Here is an 18,199-nt window from a genome sequence, read left to right as displayed (position 1 = left end):
TTCTCTTCTTATCCTGACTACTCTCCTGTGACTCCATCCTCTGTGGTCTCCCTGAGTCCTAGCTCCCTAGGCTATGCAGGATGCTACATCTTTCCTTCTTGGATGCACCAAAAACAATAATTCCATCATCCCCAAACTCAAGCCAACTCCACTGGGATCACTGCAGCACCTACTGCCTTACTTTTTTTTAAAACTCTCCACGGAGTTGCTCCAGACAACCTTAGGGAGGTTGTCTCTCTATATTTCCTCCCCTTTTCCTGCTGGCTGACTAAGATTGAACTCATCTGTTCCTCCAAACAATCTGGCCACTGTTGGTGAGATCTGCAGAGGATAAGGCTCTCACACCATCTGAGACACCCCATATGATAATTATGCATATGAACATAGGTGCACAATGGAACACACTTGTAAGGCACTTTCTTTTTAAAATGTTGTCCTAGAAACATCCTAAAATGTCTTTGGGACCAATGTGATGACATCAAGGTACAGTGTGTAAATAGGATGGTCGGCCAGCCAGCAAGTCTTTCAGTAGCACAGTCAGTGCTGGTACTCTCAGGCCAGGCAGAAAGCCTTGTGTCATTCAGCTCAGGGAGAGCTTTGTTTAAGTAAGGACTAAAGGCCTGATTCTGCTCTCACACTGCTGTAGGTTCAAAGTAACTCCACTGAAGTCAGTAGAATTACATCGGCATGACAGGGGAATCAAGCCCTTAGGATTCAGCCAATAAAATGCATTGTGCTGCTGGGATTTTTGTCCTTTATCATGTGCCTGATTTACATATGCACATGTAATTAAAATACTAGCCTGGCGCTGTAGACCGGAACCCCTCCATGGACAACCTAGGGACCCCTGCTCTTCTGACTGCTCCGCCCTGGCTGTAGATTGGTCTATGCCCTGCCAAGAGGGAGAGCCAGGCACTCTGGCTTCATGAGCTAGGAAAAGGTGGGGAGGGCAAGAGCGCTGGTACTGAGTCATCTGGGGTGGAAAGGTGCCTTGCGTTGCTCGGACAACATCGCTTGCTGGCTGCTCAGGAGCAGGACGAGCTCCTCCAGTGCTCCTGGGAGAGGGACAGGCATGCTGAGGTGAGGGGTTTTATACAGGCAGCAGGAAGGCGGAGGAAGATCATCTTCAGGCAGGGCAGATTTGACCCAGACCCGAGCTTTCATAATGTGACCAGCACCCTAGCCTCCATGGAGTTTATCAGTACATTCTCTAGCTACCAGGCACTGAAGTAAGAACATCTGACCAGGCAAGTACAGAGTCGGGGTGAGAAAAGGAAAAAGTTGAATGACCCTCCCCATACTCTTTCTCACACTGACAAACCCATCTAATCCTTTTCCTTTGCCAACCCCTCTTTAACCCCCTCCCTGGTGAAGAGGAATCTGACCTCCCTCCTCCCCACTTGAACAGCCAAAACCATCCTAACTCCGCCCACCCCAAGGCACCCCTGCCCCTCTCTTTACTTTGCCTGTGGCCATTGACAGTATTACACTCAAAAATACCCTCTTCTGGCAGATGTTGGATGTCTCTGCTCAGGAGCAGTTGGCATCAGCCACAGGAGTCCCAGCTAGAAGGACTGTTAGTGTGTCCCGATGTGGCAGTTTCCTTGGTCAGCACCAGTTGGTACTTCTCAGCGTTGGTGTATTGCCTGGCCCACTTCCCTTCCCTTCCTTCCTGAGGCAATGTACTAGTTGGTCCTCAGCCCATCTGCCTGCAGGGAGGCTTCCCTCCAGGGTATGGGCTCCAGCTCTTCCAACACCCTATAAGGGAAAAGCAGGTGAGAAGGCTGCTCCACCAACCCCACCCGTTAGGAATGGTTAGCGGCTTGGCACTGCCTGTTTTAAGCATGATGCAAACTCCTTCGAGTCCAACTGCATCTTCCCCAGGAACCTGTTCTGCTGAGCTGTACATTTGGTACTAAATTTAACCTGTGTAAAACCTCAGCAATGCATGCAGGGGCTCTGGTTACAGCGGCTCACTCTAGCAGGATACATCCCTCCTCTCCTTTCTAATTCCTGGCCTGTCCTCTTCTTTCTGCTTTTCACCAGCTTGATCCCTCTTTTCCGTCTCTCCCTGCTTCACTTCACACCTCCACCTGTTCCCTGTACTCTGCTGTCTCTACTCTCTGCCAAATACTCCTGATGTGGCTGCTTCAGTTCCAGCTCACTCAGCCTAGTATTTTGCTCAGGGCACTGTCTTTTCACAGCGTCTAACTGGCTCCACTCCCCCTTCAGGATAATCTTGGATGGTAAATAATTAAAATGTAATAATAATAATGACAACAGCGCAACACCTTCAACACAATGCCCTGCACAGATTGCATGCATGCAAGGAATGCTTCTTCAGCATCTGAAATGCAGCCACTTTTGCGGTAGAAGGCAGCAGCTTGTGAACAGCATACAGTGCTACACAACAGGAAGTGAAGTGAAGAAGAATTCTGTATCTGATTTTAAATGCAAATGGGGAAGGATTTAGGTCAGCAGAAGTTAATTACCTAAGTTGGAAACTACCCCGGGAGACGAGAGCTCATGAATCATAATCCTACAGTTCCTAAAAGCTTCTGGTGATCTCGATTACCTTCACATGCTTGGGATCTTGGTTTTACATTTCATTCAAAACCAAGCGCCTCCTAGCCCTGTATAGTAACATTGATTCAGCACAGACAGCAGGAAGAGCGTCCCAGGTTGCATCCCCCCCATACCACTTCCTACAGCACCTTCTTTAATCCATAGAGGTCTCCTGTCTTCATACTGTCCAGGCCAGACCCTTCTCAGCATGGGAGAGCTGTAGTGATCCCAACACATGGTGTTAACTCTGCTGGCTCTGGGGGGTAGGCTAGTTTTGTTAGGAAAGTTTGAGGGTCAAGGGGCAGCACAAAGGGCCAGCCAACTTGCATGATTTTTACCATGAATCACACTATTTTGGGGTTTTTCTTAAAGCCGCCAGCTGCTGGAATTGGGTGATCTTAAGAGCACTCAGTATCACTGTAGGGCTGGGATGATGGGCCAGGAGCAAGACGACTACTTAGAGTGCCACTACTTTATCAAGACCTTTGATTGTAAGCTCTTCAGGGAAAGGACCACCTTTTTGTTCTGTGCCTGAACGGCTCCTAGCACACTGGGGTCCTGGGCCATGGCTGGGAATGGCAATAATGTAAGACAAAAGCCCTGTGTATGGAAAACAAAGCACTTACTTCTTTATCTTTATCCTGATGTCCACAACAATGAAAATCTGGATTAACCCTGACTCAGAGACTGATGCCAAGTGATGGAAATTATTTAGCAATCATAAGAGACTGGTGTTGGGGGATAGGATGGCTCAAGGATGCTGATACTAGGCTACAGAGCACTTCGCCTCTTAAGTCACTACTTCAACTCCAGCCCCTATCAGCAGTGATCAAAAGCTACTATCATCTGAAGGCTGCCTTGGGAAATTCCAAGGGATTGTCTATCTCTTTGATATTGATTAGCTGCTTTTAATACAGGGGCATCAGCTCAGATGTCCTTGGGATCTCCTTAGTGACTTCCATTTGGGTCAGTATGGATCAATGTTTTTGGAGTCCGGTCTGGACAATGACTACGAAACTACATTTCACACATCTAACATCTGCGAAATGCAGACAGAATCTGAAATTATGTTAATTTACCATCTCGAGACATGGATTTGAAGTTATATCATTTAGAAGATACATGGATTTTGCTTTAAGATTATTTCCTGCTACCATTATTCTGATTTTTTTAGTCCCTCTGAGTGCTGCTTCACTAAGAAAGTCTCTTATTCAGCAGGATCTTCAAATGTGTGGCTTTTCTTCTTTCCATTGTAATTGACAACCTGCCATCATTGTAGGTGAAAGGGATTCTGTCAAGACAAACACGGTTATTGGCCGTGTTACTAATAACACCTGAGCTTATTTATACAGACATTTTAAAGAATCACATTTACTTTTCATTCTGGATGCCGTTTGTTTATTATTTGTGTAATGTTCCCAGCCTCCTCACCCATTTGTCAGCCTCTCTTGCAATCTGCAACTTATCTTATCGTTAATCATGTTTATGGTGTGCTCAGTCGGTCAACCAAGATCAGGACCCCAATGCATTAGGCGCTGGAAAAACACAGAATAATAGATAGTCCCTACCACAAAGCGTTTACAATCTAAATCTTCTTGTTCAATGTTTGTACAGGCCCAGCACAAGAGATCCTAGTCCATGGCCAAGGCTCCTAGGCACTATGATAATATAAATAATAATCAATATACAAAACAGACACAGTGTGGGGGTATGGATAGAGCATACAAGCAGTGGGATGGCAGCAAATGCAGGTATGTTCCATAATTTTTAAAAATATTTCTTCCATACAGCCCCCCATGCATGGTCTGACCTTTCTGACATCTCCCACAAGACTCCACCTCATTCACATTTAAGCCCTATTAAAGACACACTTCAGCCAGTCATGTTGACGTATATAAATTGCCTATTGTTGTTCCCTTTCCCCCTAACCCCTGTCTGTTTGTCCTTAGATTGTGAGATCCTTAATGCAGGAGTCGAGCCATCCCTTCTGGAGTGTTTAGAAAGTGCCTGGCACACCCTGGACGCAACTGTAAGTAATAGTATCAATACCTAACTCTTAATTAGCACTTTTCATCCATTGATCTCTAAGCACTATACAAAGGAGGTCACTATCATTCTTCCCCATTGTGCAGATGGTGAAACTGAGGCATAGGGAGATAAAATAACTTGCCCAGTTTCTCTCACTGCACTCAGCGTAGGCAACTAAAGTGTACAGTTCAATTCAATTTTCTGTTCCTAGTCAGTTTCACAGTTCCCACACCCCTTCTGTACTAGCCTCAGGGTGGATTCCTAGTCAGTTACAAAAAGAAGAGTACTTGTGGCACCTTAGAGACTAACGAATTTATTTGAGCATAAGATGAAGTGAGCTGTAGCTCATGAAAGCTTATGCTCAAATAAATTTGTTAGTCTCTAAGGTGCCACAAGTACTCCTTTTCTTTTTGCGAATACAGACTAACACAGCTGCTACTCTGAAACTAGTCCGTTACAGACACATATCTATCCTGGTTCTCCTGGAGTAGCCAGGTGGTAGTGTATTTGAGTTCACAACACTAGGCGGAAGGTTTCAATAACAAAAAGAGGGATTTAAATTTAAGCAAAAGATTCTGAAAACATTTCTGTCCCTACTGGGTTTTTGTAAAACACTACCCCCCTTCCAATCTCCCTAAACTAAATGAAGAGTGGCCTGTTCATTTGGATGCTGGCTGAGGCCTGGTTTAAGCAAAGCTTGGGTGTATGCTTAAAGATAAGCATTGAAGTCAGTAGGACTTATGCATCTGCTTGAGTGCTTTGGTGAACTGGAGCCTAAGTGGACAATATCCCATGAATTTGGGTGCTGGTGAAGTCAAGCTCAGGAAGAGAGAGTGTTTGTATGGGAGTTGGATGGTGTCCCAAGCCAGAAACTGGGAATGAGCAACGGGATGGATCAGTTGGTTCATTCCCTCTGGGGCACCCGACATTGGCCACTGTTGAAAGACAGGGCTAGATGGACCTTTGGTCTGACCCAGTATGGTCATTCTTATGTTCTTGTGTAGCTTGCTTAGTACCATATTGCTGACAGCTAACAGCATTAGAATAAGGGTAACATTTTCATAAACACCTAAGGGATATAGGGCCAGATTTTTAAAGGTATTTATGCACTTAAAGATGCAGTTGGGCACTTAGTGGGGTTTACAAAAGCATCTGCGTGCCTGACTCCCAGAGAAATCAATCTTTACAAATCTGGCCCCTTCTGCTTATATTTTAACGAGGGGATTTGCACCTAGGAAGAACATTTGTTCAAAGAGGGGTATAGAATAAATATCATCAGGGACAAATTCTTCCATAGTGTAACTCTTTAGTGGAGTTACATCAGGGATGAATGTAGCTTATATGTTTTTTTAAGGATGTGTTGCTTATTCCACATTCTTTCCAGATGCAATCATTTGCTTCTGGTCAGTGGTTTACAAAACGCAAGAAAAAAATGTTGAAATTTTCCCTAGTTTGACATGCACAATAGTTTCATTTGACTGAGTAAAAGACTATTTTAGACTTTTAAGAGCCAATTCTAAAATCCCATGTAGATTTCACACTGGGTTTGCTTTGGATCATATAAGCAAGATTGGCTTGTATTTACTTTTTTAAGGGATCTATGCACTCAGATTAGATAGCTAGAAGGATATGCATAAGGATGGGTGGATGGATATCGGTAGCTAGATTGATATATAGGGTGATACAGCCTTGCCAACTTTCATTATTTTATCATGAGCCTCAGATTATTTGATATTGTTCTTAAAGTCCCAGCTCTGTGAGTCATGTGGCTACATGAAAATCTCAGCTTTCATTAAAAAAAAGTAGGTTTCTAAACTTTGTGCTGGCAGAGAAAAGCTTGAAAAGGTTATAAAACAGAAGTAAATAAAATGTACTCCAAATGTAATTTAAAAAAAACCTCATGATTTTGAAGACAATCTAATCATTTGTTTGCCTGAAGCATTTCACAGCATGCCCTGAGTATAGTGAGACTTATTGGGCAGACATTACAGTGTTCAAAAGGCTCCTCCTGGGGGGAGTGACACTACTACCCATGTTATATCAGGAAGGAAGCGATTGCTGAGCAGGATGAGTTCAAACAGCTGCATGAATGATCTCAAAAATAGTGATAAGTTTCCTATGCCGTTACGTGCTAATTACTTATTAATCTGGAGATCTGATGAAGGAGAGGAATCTGTTGCAGTACATTAAGAAAAGTAGCTTACTAAGATTCCAAAAAGAATCGGATGCTTAGATGATCAAGAACAGCATCTGCCGTGACATGTGTGAGGATTCAAAGTTGTAAGTGTTCCTAAATCCTCATGCTTCATGGTGTAATGCCGTTGCTAGCAGGGTTCAGGAAGAAATTCCTCCCCATTATCTCACAACTGTGGAGTGGATCAAGGTCATGGCTGGGAGTTAAGAGACTTGGGTTCTCTTTGTTGACTCACTGTGTGTCCTTCAGCATGTCACTTCCCCTCTTTGCATCTCAGTTTCCCTACATGTGAATAATAATACCTTTGTACCTAATACCTTTGTAACTAATAATACCTTTGTACCTATAACTGTTTGTATTATGATAGCACCAGAGGATCCATCTGAGATCAGGGCCCCATTGTGCTAGGCTCTGTATAGACTCACAGTGAGATACAGTTCCTCCCCGAGAGAGTTTGCAATCTCAAAAGACAAAAGGGAGGATTATAATCTTACATCTGGGGAATTGAGGCCCAGACCCACAAAAGGTATTTAGGCTCCCAACTTCCACTGAGCCTAAATACTTCTGTGGATCTGAGTCAGAGAGATTATGTGACTTGCCCAAGGTCACACAAAGAGTCTGTGGCAGAGCCAGAACCAGAATCCAGCTCTCCTGAGTACTAGGCCAGTCTCTCAGCCCAAGGGCCATCCTTCTTAGGCTAGGTTCTACTGTCTGCTGAAGCATCCAACACTGGCTACTGCTAGAGGCTGGCTAGCAGACCAGGGTATTACCACCTGTAGTTACTGTTATCCCTAAAGCACTATAGTGGTGGGAAAACACTTTACAACCCAGTACAAGTACTCTGTGGACCCAGTCCTGTGAGGTGCTGAGTGTCCGCAACTACTCCTGAAGTTGATAAGAAACTGAGGAGTTCAGAATCTTATGGGACCAAGGATGTGGCAGAGACTGGATGTAAGCAAGTCATGTGACTGTGTGTTGCTGAGGTTCGGCAGCTGTTTTGTAGCTTCAGATGACATAGGGCTAGATCCTCGGCTGGTGTATGTCAATGTTGTGCCAGTGCCTTCAGTGGAGCCATGCTGATTTATACCTGCTGAGGATCTAGCCCAGAGTTTTTTTGTAGAGTGTGTTATAGACAATGAAATGCCTTACAGTGGCAGTCCTTCCATTCCTGGCAGGTATCACTGTGGGGAGACTGGAAGTTTGTTTCCCCCTATCTCCCGCACCTTGATCAGGGATTTCATTGAGGAGGTGCATTTCAGTAACCCTATTAATTTAAAGAACGAGGAGTACTTGTGGCACCTTAGAGACTAACAAATTTACTTGGGCATAAGCTTTCGTGAGCTACAACCCACTTCATCAAATACATTTGTTAGTCTCTAAGGTGCCACAAGTACTCCTCGTTCTTTTTGCTGATACAGACTACATGGCTGCTACTCTGAAACCTATTAATTTAAATCGCTTGCTCTGCAGCTGCTTTGCCCCGGCATATTTACTCGTGGGCTCTGTAATCCCCCGCAGCAATTTCATCTCCTCCAGCACATGTTATGTCAAGAATTTCCCATTGCCCCCTTGGGACTGAGGAAGGACAGCTGAACAGCAACCATTCCCCGTATCTGCTGTTAGCCTGTAGCCCTGCTCCTGGTAGTGTTAATATTCTTCCAGTAGGTGGCAGTGCAGGCACATGAACAGGGCACCATGCTGGTGGGTCCACATGGCCAACATTTTCAGGAATGGCTACTGATTTGAAGGCCTGACTTTTTGGGTGCCCAGCCTGAGATTCCCTAGGCTAATTCTCAGAAGGTGCCAATCAGCAAGAGCTCTCATTGACTTCAAGTGGAGTCATGGAGGCTCACTGCTTCTGAATGCCAGGCCCTAAGTATGTACATCTCATATTGACCACCCAAAAATCTGGTGGTATGGTCATGTCATCTCTGGGTCTAGTTAAAAGCAAACATGAGACAGAAGTCACCCTACTGCCATTTAAGGGGCAGTCACCTGGAGCTGACCATAGATTATAGATTCTAAGGCCAGAATAGACTACTGTGATCATCTAAGTCTGACCTAACTCAGGCCATAGAACTGCCCCAAAATATTCCTAGAGCAGGAATAAGGCCATATGGCCTTACAAACTATATGGATGAATTTCAGTCCAGATTACGGTAATAGGCAATCCTGCCACACACTTTTGTGCGTCGATCTCTTGTCAGGCCAGGATTTTTTCTTTATCAGCTGAGGGGACGGCTGGTTGCAGCAGTTAGTGAAATATGTCCCTGGGCCTGCAATTAGACATTGTACATCCCAGCCTCAGTGCGCGCACACAGCAGCCAAAATATGGGCAAATGTTGTCAATGAGTGTCACCTCCAGCACAAGATCGTGCTGCAGTAAAGAATCAGCTGCAAAAGGAGGCCTGCAGTGATAGGAGATGGACCCAGGCTCTCTGCTTGGCTGGCAACTTCCAGGCAGAGTCCCAGCTTGACAGAGGTATTACTGTTAATTCAGGAAGGAAAGGGGCCAGAGCTAAACCCCTGTGTCTTGAGGTTTTTAATGGAACCGCTAGCTCAGGGCTTGTCTACACTGGAAAGCTACAGTGGCACAGCTGCAGTGTAGATGCTATCTACGCCAGTGGGAGAATCCCTCCTGTCGGCATAGGTAATCCACCTCCCCAAGAGGTAGAAGCTAGGTTGACGGAAAAATTCTTCCATGAAACTAGCGCTGTCTACACAGGAACTTAGGTTGGCTTAACTACATGCTCGGGAGGGTGAATTTTTCGCACCTTACAGTGATGTATCTGGGTTGAACTAACTTTGTAGTGTAGGCCAGGCCCAAGTCTTACCCAAAGCAGTACCCTTGGGAAAGGAGGCAGTGTGTCAAGCGGTGAGAAGAAGAGCTCCAGGACTCCTGGGTTCTACTCCCAGGCTTGTTGCTGATTTGCCACATGATTAAGGCCAAGATGGTTCCCCTCTCTGTGCCTCAGTTTCCTGATCTGTGAATGCTGGGGTAAGGATGCCTGAGACAGGGAGGACGTGAGGATTAATGACTGTCTGGATAGATTTGGAGATCCTTAGCTGACAGAGAATGCAGAGGGCCATTGTTATGAACAGAGTTACCCGCTGAACTGCCCATAGCTCCCACTTGCACAGAGCTCCCCGGCTGCTGCCTACAGGAGGTCCTTGTGACGATACAAAGCCATGTTTGATTTTCTCCTGATTTGGCACCAGTTCTAAGGAGTTGGAAAGCGATCACCCCAATTCAGGTGAGTGCCGTGATTCCCCTCCCCCAAAAAAGGGGTGGGTTCCCAGAAGCAGGAATTGAAAACAATCCACAACAAAGAAACCTGAGCAGGGAGGCAGAATTGGGGTAGCTCTCCAATGGCTCTAGCTGCAGTTCCATAGCGCTTCTATCTGGGTTGCATCAGCTGCATTCTACTCCCTGTCTTTTCCCCTCTGCAAGCTGGCAGGAAAACAAGTCTTCCTCCCACCCCCAATGAAATCATGCCAGGCCATCCCGTCTGTCCCTCCCCACAGCAGAGAGTGGGGTGTCAGGCTCTCAGTCAAGCCTGTGATGCAACTGTCCCAATTGCTGGTATTCTTGCTACGGGATTTTCCCAAGTGGGTACATGCTACATGCTTACAGGAAAATGTCACGCACAAACTGCTGGAAATCCCAGAAGTGAACAGAGCTGCCTTAAAGCCATGGAGAGTGGAGGCCTCCAGTTATCCAAAGAGCAATGTCAGGAAAGCGTTGGAGTCTCCCATACACCATCCCTCAACCCGGTGCCATAGGGCGGGATCCACTACTTCCGGCTTTGGATCAGCCCTTTAGTCCCTGTTGGCCACCAACAAGGGGGCCAGTGACTGAGTTGGACACCTGGGAACTGGAATGAGACACAGCAAACTCATGTCACACAAGGCACCAAACAGCCATCCAATGGGAACAATGTTCAGTCACCAATGACTTGGGCGGGGAAAGGAACCAGTGAACTCTCCCCATGCCATGCACTGTCCATTCCCCCTCCATTTGTTTTATTGGCAATGCATGTCACAGAACAGCAGCAAAGCACATTTCCAGTAGGGGATGGTTAGCCCAGGGTAGGACCCCGCAGTCTCTCGTGATCTAAGAAGTGATGGTCTCTCTTTCACCGTCTGTGCAATGGACCGTGACCAATCTCCTTGAAAATGCCTCTGCTGGGGGATGGCCACAGATGGAGTTCTCCCACTAGCTTTTGAAACCCTTTGCTGAAAGCTTTACACAGCTTTTATTATACATGGCTGGAGAGGAACCTGCTGGACCGGTTTGGCATTACCGAATCTCACACTGTGCAGGGGGAGATCTCCCTCCCCCAGCCCAGGTATCAAGGAGCAGCTGAAGTCTCTCTCACACAGTGCAGTGCAATCTGAGAAAGCAGCCAGGTCTCTGTGGATCCCTCTGAGCAGGATTCTCCTCACCCACCTTCCTGAAACAAGAAAAGGAGTACTTGTGGCACCTTAGAGACTAACAAATTTATTAGAGCATAAGCTTTCGTGAGCTACAGCTCACTTCATCGGATGCACTTCATCGGAAGTGAGCTGTAGCTCACGAAAGCTTATGCTCTAATAAATTTGTTAGTCTCTAAGGTGCCACAAGTACTCCTTTTCTTTTTGCGAATACAGACTAACACTGCTGCTACTCTGAAACCTGTCATTATGCAAGGCTTCCTGAAACAAGAACCCAGCCTAACTGCAGGTCTGGATTGGGGCCACCCCTTGGTATCTCTCCGCAGATGCCTCATTCTCACAGCCAGGAGGAGGGTAGGGGAGGAGCAAAGCCAGCTGGGCCTACCGCTCCTCACCCAGATGGAAAGTCAGGGGATTTCCAGGCTATGGAAAAAACAGGAACTGGCTTTGTGTGACAGAGGTAGGGCCTCCCCCTGACACAGCAGGTCTAAGGGCCTGTCGTTGCAAGCGAACGGTTCACCGGAGTAAGGACTGCAGGATCAGGACTACACAGGACAAGTATCCTTACCTTGCTGATAGTGGCCATGACCCCTGAAGGTGCTGCTGAAGCCAGTCACATGTTAAGCCTACCCCCATGCAAGAGGCCTTTGTCTATTTCACAGGTTTCCCTCCCCTCTGCATGACACAAGCAAAGGAGTTAGAGCTGGAAGATACTCTTTGATCCCATCTAGCCCATTTCTTCTTGGCCAGCACATGATGGTCCCTTACAGCACATTCCCCAGTGCTTGGCCCCAGTCTAGTTTCAGGTGTTGCAAGCAATGGAGCTCCCTCCATCGTGCCCATGTGGAAGATTTCATCATCATCCAAGGGCTCTTCTGGTAAGGAATGTTTCCCAATAATCATTGTAAATCAGCTATGCCTCCATTTCACTCCAGTGGTCCTCCTGTTGGTTTGTTTCTCTGAGTCTCTCTCTATAGATCTGACAAAGAGCTGCGAAGTCATGCAGAGAGGATGATTGCCTTCCTCAGGAGTTTTCCCCAGATTTCCTAGGATCACAGTTTCCTGTCAGGCCATTTCACAGTCCAGAGATTTTGAGTTTTCATGAAATAGCCCATCTCGAGAACTGATCTTTGCCTGAGGCACAGGGTACCTTCTCTTGAGCCAAAGAGAAAGGGAGTTTTCCCTGGCTACTCCCCACTCCCATTACTTCAGTGGAAGCAGACCTAGGCACAGAATACAACAGAAAATACAGCAGATCTCTTGAAAGCAAAACCAAAAAGCCACTGAGCAGTGAATTTCTAGCATGTAGGAGTTGTCAGACAGGATCAGACCCCAGATCCATCTAATCCAATAGCCTGTCTCTGACAGATGCTACAGAGAAAGGAAAGGGTAAAAATCCCACAGTAGACAGATGAACAATAATCTACCCTCCTCATTGGTCTCATATTGATCTCTGAAAAGGCGAGGCTGAAACACCTTCTGGACTCCAGTGCCTTTCTGTCCTAACCCACTCACTGATTTATATGTCCAACCCTCGGGGAATGATGTACCTGCTGCCAATGGTGCTCATTAACATCCCTGAAAGGAGCACCTCCTAATCTGCCCATTCAGTTTAACAGGGACAGTTGGGGGAGAGGTTTTAATTTCATCTCTGCCTGAAGACTCCCTCCACCCTTCATCACAGGAGGAGAAATAGATGGGTGCAGAGACATAGATGAGCAAGGAAGCACAAAGGGGCTAGGGCTGTAGAGAAAGGAAGTCAGTGCCCAAGAACTTGGCTAGGTGTTCAGTGCTGGGGAAGCGAACCAGCTAGGGGGCCTGAATTCCTGAAAGACTTTTTAGTGGGGCTATGCCAATGCAACCATAGGTTAAAAGGTGGGTATAGTGAGAAAGGGGTGGGAGTCAGGGGAGAAGGCTGGGGGAGGCTGTAACATGCCCCTTCCCCACAAGGGAGAAGATGAACATCTAGCGATCTGCCTTGCAATGCAGATGAAATGACTATTCAATGGGATGTGGAGTTCCTCACAGCTGCTGGGATCCGGAACATATCTCTGACCCTCCCAGCAACAGAGGAGAGGCCAGTGAGGTGGCCTGGGCTTGAGTTTTCTTCTTGTGATCGATGGCTGCAAATGTGAAGATGCATGAAACAAGTACATCAGATCTCCTGTGTAGGTGAAGGGGGGGGACTGTGGGAGGAGGGGTCCCAGATTCTTCCATTCCTCATGGTGGAGACTGCTTGGATTTTACCTTTCAGTCTAACTCTTTAACCACTGCAGTTTCTTATTCATTATTATTCGCATGGCAGTAACACCTAGAGGCCACAACTAGGGATCAGGCCCCGGGGATCAGCACTAGGTGCAGCACATACACACATAATAAAGGATGGCATCTGCCCAAAGGGCCTCACAGTCAAGTATGAGATGAGACATAAGACCAATACAGCAAACAGCCGGGGAAAACCCAAGGTAACAGTGAGGTGATTATGTTGAATGTCGTAAGTCATAGTCACAGCAGACCGGCTGCTTAGGGATTGTCAATTATGGGAGGAGACCGTTTAATTGCAGAGCAGACTCTAATATTTGTGCTTCCAGTATATGTATTTATTCATCTCTATATTACATTAAACACAAGAGCTCTGGGACTCTTTAAACTCTTAAAAATACATCTTGAAACAAACAGACTCCAGCAATCATTCCCAAGGGACACAGATGGCATTCTTAAAACAGAAGCAGGCAGCGTATTCACTGCCTGTCCTAGCTACAAGTGGGGAGAGATCTGCAGTCTAGCAAGGAAGCACATACTGTAACACATTTCCAAGGTACTCAAATATCCCAGCACTAGCACTGGGTGTGGCATAAGGACCAGAAAAGAATCACACATTAAAGGGATATGGTTTAACAGTCAACACCCCCATGTTTGGTCCTGGAAAGAAAAGATTTTACAAAGCCAGCAGATGCCTTGAAATTGTTTTGATGAAATCACACAAAAATGAACTAAGTTATTGGCTATAAACGTTCACCGTCAGCGTTAGAATCCCTAACGCAACAAACTCTGTGCCTGGGTCTGAAAGTGAAAGTGTCCTGAAGATATCAACCTATTGAGCCTTTCATAAATACACATAGAAACAGAAAGGGAAAGTCACCATCTGGATTACTTCTTGCACTTTGCTCATGACAACTGTTGGTGAAAAATAAGTGAATCATCCTAAATGTTATTAGAAAGAGATAAGTAAATGAATCTTTTCTTGACACTGATAGTTGAAAGGGAGGAGTGTAAAATCCAATTCCTAAACTGGAGAAGGCGAAGAGGTAGGTTGGGAGTGCTAGGACCATTTTGCAACTTCATGCTCAGCTTCTGAGTGTTTCACTTACTGTTTTTCAACATCCAATTAAAATGTGAACTGGTCAGTTTCAAAACCTTTTCCCAATGAGGATCTAGACTCATGTGTCTTGTCACAAGCAGTATAGCCAGAATAACTTCCCCAGCGCGGAGAGCTGCAATGGGACAGTGTCAGGGCAGCGAATTCTGCAACAATTGTCTACATTATGCAAGATGCTAGCCAGCTATTATCTACCATACACTTTAACTAGCACTGAAAAGCTGGCCATTCTTGGGGGTGGTCGTATCAAGACAGGTGGGGGCATATTGGCAAGGGATGGTGTGTGGGGGAAGATTGCACAGTTGCTGACCTGGCTGTGCCTGCTGCAGGTGAATTGATCCCTCTGGTCCTGTCTCTCACTCTGGGCTGGCAGGAATAGTGAATGCTCTGCAGGGGGCATGCTCTGCTTCTGGAATAGGAGAGAGAGCTGTGTGTCACTCAACAGCGGCTGGTGAGGGAGCAGAGCTTATACACACTTCCCTGAGCTGGTGGGAGAATGGGCTTGGAGTTAAAACAAGGGCTGTATGGAGGAGGTAGAGGCTGATGTAGTGGGGGAGAGGCAAGGAAGTTGAAAGGTTCCGTTATGTTTTGTTGTTCTTAACTCTGGATAAAATCCAGCTCGACAAAATCTGGACGCATAACCCCTGAAGATACGGAATGGAAACAGATGTCAAGGAAATTGCACATATAGACAACTGAGCATGTTTAATTAAATGCACACTCAGGACTCCAAGGCAGGATGATGAGTGGGAGGCAGGCTGGCTTCCTCAAAGGCTGTTATGATAAAAAATCCTTTTGTTCTCTTTACCTCCTTTGAAGTTCATTTCTTTTGATGGCGATAGAGTGGCTCTTAGATGGTATTTGGTGGTGGCTGAGCAGAACTCTACAATGGGGATGTTATTCCTGCTGGGGTTCCCACTTAAATTGATCCTGTTCAGTACCCCTCCTGTTTTAGCACCTCCCGTGTGTGGGTTTGAGAATTTCAGTAGGGCTTCCGGTATCGTTTTTATAGTCGTTGAACCTGTTTGGAGGAATTCCTGGTGACCCAGCTGCTTAACATATGAGCTGATAGGGCCACGGTCCAGAAAATCCTAAAGCTTTATATAGAATCCCTTCAATCATTGTTATGACTTTGGGGAGGGAACCTGTAAGTCTGTGATCCCAGGCTCTAGCAAGCTGGGCCCCATTTTAGCTGCTGATGTTGGGGTTTCACAATTGTGGGGTTCAGTGATCGGCTATCCCTGTTAGTAGGTGTGATGGGTATTACTGAGGCCCTCCAGAGCTAAAAGCATGAGCTGCTACCACTTGAATTAAAGAGCCAAGCTCCTTAGGTGGCTCTGAAACAGACTCAAATTCTCTATTGGACACAGAGGGGCACCTGCAAGATACAGTCACAGGTGAGTTCCACAGGGAAACACTGCCAAAGGATGAGCCCATCTACTTAGGCCCTCTCTATGGTGGTTGAAGCATGGGCACGGCAAGACTAGCCCCAGGCCCGGCCCTTCTGCCTGAGGCCCCCCCTTCCACTAGTCACCAGCCCCTCCCCCCAGCCCTGGGCCACCCAAGCGCCTCCAGCCCTGGAGTGGAGGCAATGCAGCCCCAGTGCCAAGGACCCCCCAGAGCTGGGCAGCCCCAGCCACCCCACGTCCCGGCAATAGGATAGCCACCCTTGCCCCAGCTCCACCCAGCAGGCTTCACAGAAGAGGAGGCAGCCTGCCCAGGCTGGGGCAACTAGCGGCAAGCAGCAGGAGAGGGCCTTGGGGCAGAACATGGGCGGAACCACGTGGGGCTGTTTGGGGAGGCACCACCCATGCTGTGTGTCTCATGGCCTCACACCCCATCTCCTGTATTGGGTTTTTTACTGGCTGTGGCCCGTGAACACTGGGCAAGAACAGCCTACGAGCAGAGGGGAAAGGACAGCTTTCCACATCAGACAAAAGTAGCACGAACGTGGCAACCAGCACGCGTTGGCACTGCCAGACATGAAAGCCTTTTCATTCCCCACAACAGCAAGTAAACCAACACCTGACTCCACAACAAACAAACAGAGGCTCCTTGTTTTACACTGACTGGGAACCCTCCTGTTTTATTCATGCTCGCAGCTGTTCTTCTCACTAGCCTATCACACTAGACGTTGATATGGTAAAGGCAAAGCGGACGACAGGGCTTCTGGGCTGTTTGTAGTTTCTATCTGAGGAGGTGGAGCAAAAGTGGGATATCTGCATTGTTGTGCTTGGATTAGAACAGTTAATGCGAACATAAAAATAGCCCCCTGTGGAATGCACTTTTTGCATGAGCCCATCAGGGTTTATTTTTGTCTAGGTGTCCAGGGAGTTAAAAGTGGCAAAGATCCAACACAAGGGACAGGAAGAAAACCCAAAAAAGGAGACCGTTGGAAAGGTAGCTGGGTTTGTTTCCAGAACGGAGAGTTTCTTTCACTTCAGTTCAATGATTCAGCATTTCTGTTGTCAATTCACAGAATGAGAACCCTGGGTCTGGGTGGGACCGAAGCAACCGTAGCTCTGCTGCTGTGATGTTCCTGGAAATCCAGTCCAGTTCTAACAATGCTTATCTAGCCCTTTCCAGCCTCACCCTGCTCCTCTGCGAGGCAGGTTATTGCCAGCTCCGTTTTGCGAGTTGGAAAACCGAGGGACGCTGGGTGCCTCCGCACAGCGAGTGGCAGCCCGCAGCACTGAGCCTCACAGCCCAGTCAACAGACCTGGGCTCCCGTGACAGCCCAGAAATTGCAGTGCAGCTGTTTGGCTCGCTGGAGCTTGGGTCCTGAAGTCCTCCTGGCTGCCTAGCTTCAGAGCCCAAACTCGAACGTCTCCACCGCCTTGTGGCGCCGCGGTGCAAGCCCCTGGACCGAGGCTCTGCACTTGGCTGTGTAGATGCACCCAAGACAAGCGAAGTGCCTGAGGTGTCAGAGCTAGGAACAGAACCCTTACCCGGCAGTCCCGTCTCATCTTTGTTCTTACCCACACCTCAGTGTCAGGGAGAAAAGGGCAAGAGATGTTCTCCCACTATTCCTACAGCCCCGGGAGCAATCTGAAATGTCAGCCCCAAATACTACAGCTGACACTTGTGGCACTGCAGCAGGCAGGACAGCGCAGGGGGTGTGGCAGTAGGGGCAGGGGGTTGGGGATGGCAGCAGGAGGTGGGGTGGGGGCAAGGGTGGGGGTAGGTAGCGGAGGCAGTGGGTGGCAGCAGGAGGTGGGGGTAGGTACTGGTGGCAGTAGGGATGGGGGTGGCGGCAGGGTGCAGCAGGGGGTGGTGGTAGGTAGAGGAGGCAGGGAGCAGAAGTGGGGACAGGTGGTGGGGTGGGGGTAGGTACTGGTGGCAGTAGGGATGGGGGTGGCGGCAGGGTGCAGCAGGCAGTGGTGGTAGGTAGCAGGGGGTGATGGTAGGTAGAGGAGGCAGGGAGCGGAAGTGGGGACAGGTGGTGGGGTGGGGGTAGGTAGCAGGGTGACAGTAGGTGGCAGGGTACAGGAGGTGGTGGAAGGTAGCGGGGGGGCAGCGGCAGGAGGCAGGGTGTGGTCAGAAGGTGGTGGTAGGTAGCAGGGGGTGGCGGAAGAGGGTGGCAGCAGGAGGTGGGGTGG

General features: G+C 47.6%; 2 long non-coding RNA genes across 2 annotated transcripts; one reads left to right on the top strand and one right to left on the bottom strand.

The window, feature by feature from the left end:
* Positions 1-683: 683 nt before the first annotated feature.
* Positions 684-10,512, top strand: LOC122457487. Its single transcript, XR_006277028.1, has 3 exons — positions 684-1,080; positions 4,515-4,594; positions 9,763-10,512. It is a non-coding gene; the product is annotated as an uncharacterized LOC122457487 (long non-coding RNA).
* Positions 1,472-17,788, bottom strand: LOC122457486. The gene is made up of 3 exons (XR_006277027.1): positions 17,193-17,788; positions 14,911-15,009; positions 1,472-3,856 (listed from the first exon to the last, which is right to left on the bottom strand). It is a non-coding gene; the product is annotated as an uncharacterized LOC122457486 (long non-coding RNA).
* Between the last annotated feature and the right edge of the window lie 411 nt (positions 17,789-18,199).

This window comes from Dermochelys coriacea, chromosome 25 (genome assembly GCF_009764565.3).
Source record: "Dermochelys coriacea isolate rDerCor1 chromosome 25, rDerCor1.pri.v4, whole genome shotgun sequence".
NCBI classification, from domain to species: Eukaryota; Metazoa; Chordata; order Testudines; family Dermochelyidae; genus Dermochelys; species Dermochelys coriacea.
The sequence above is the reverse complement of the archived record's forward strand: the minus strand, read 5'-3'. Positions and strand labels throughout refer to the sequence as shown.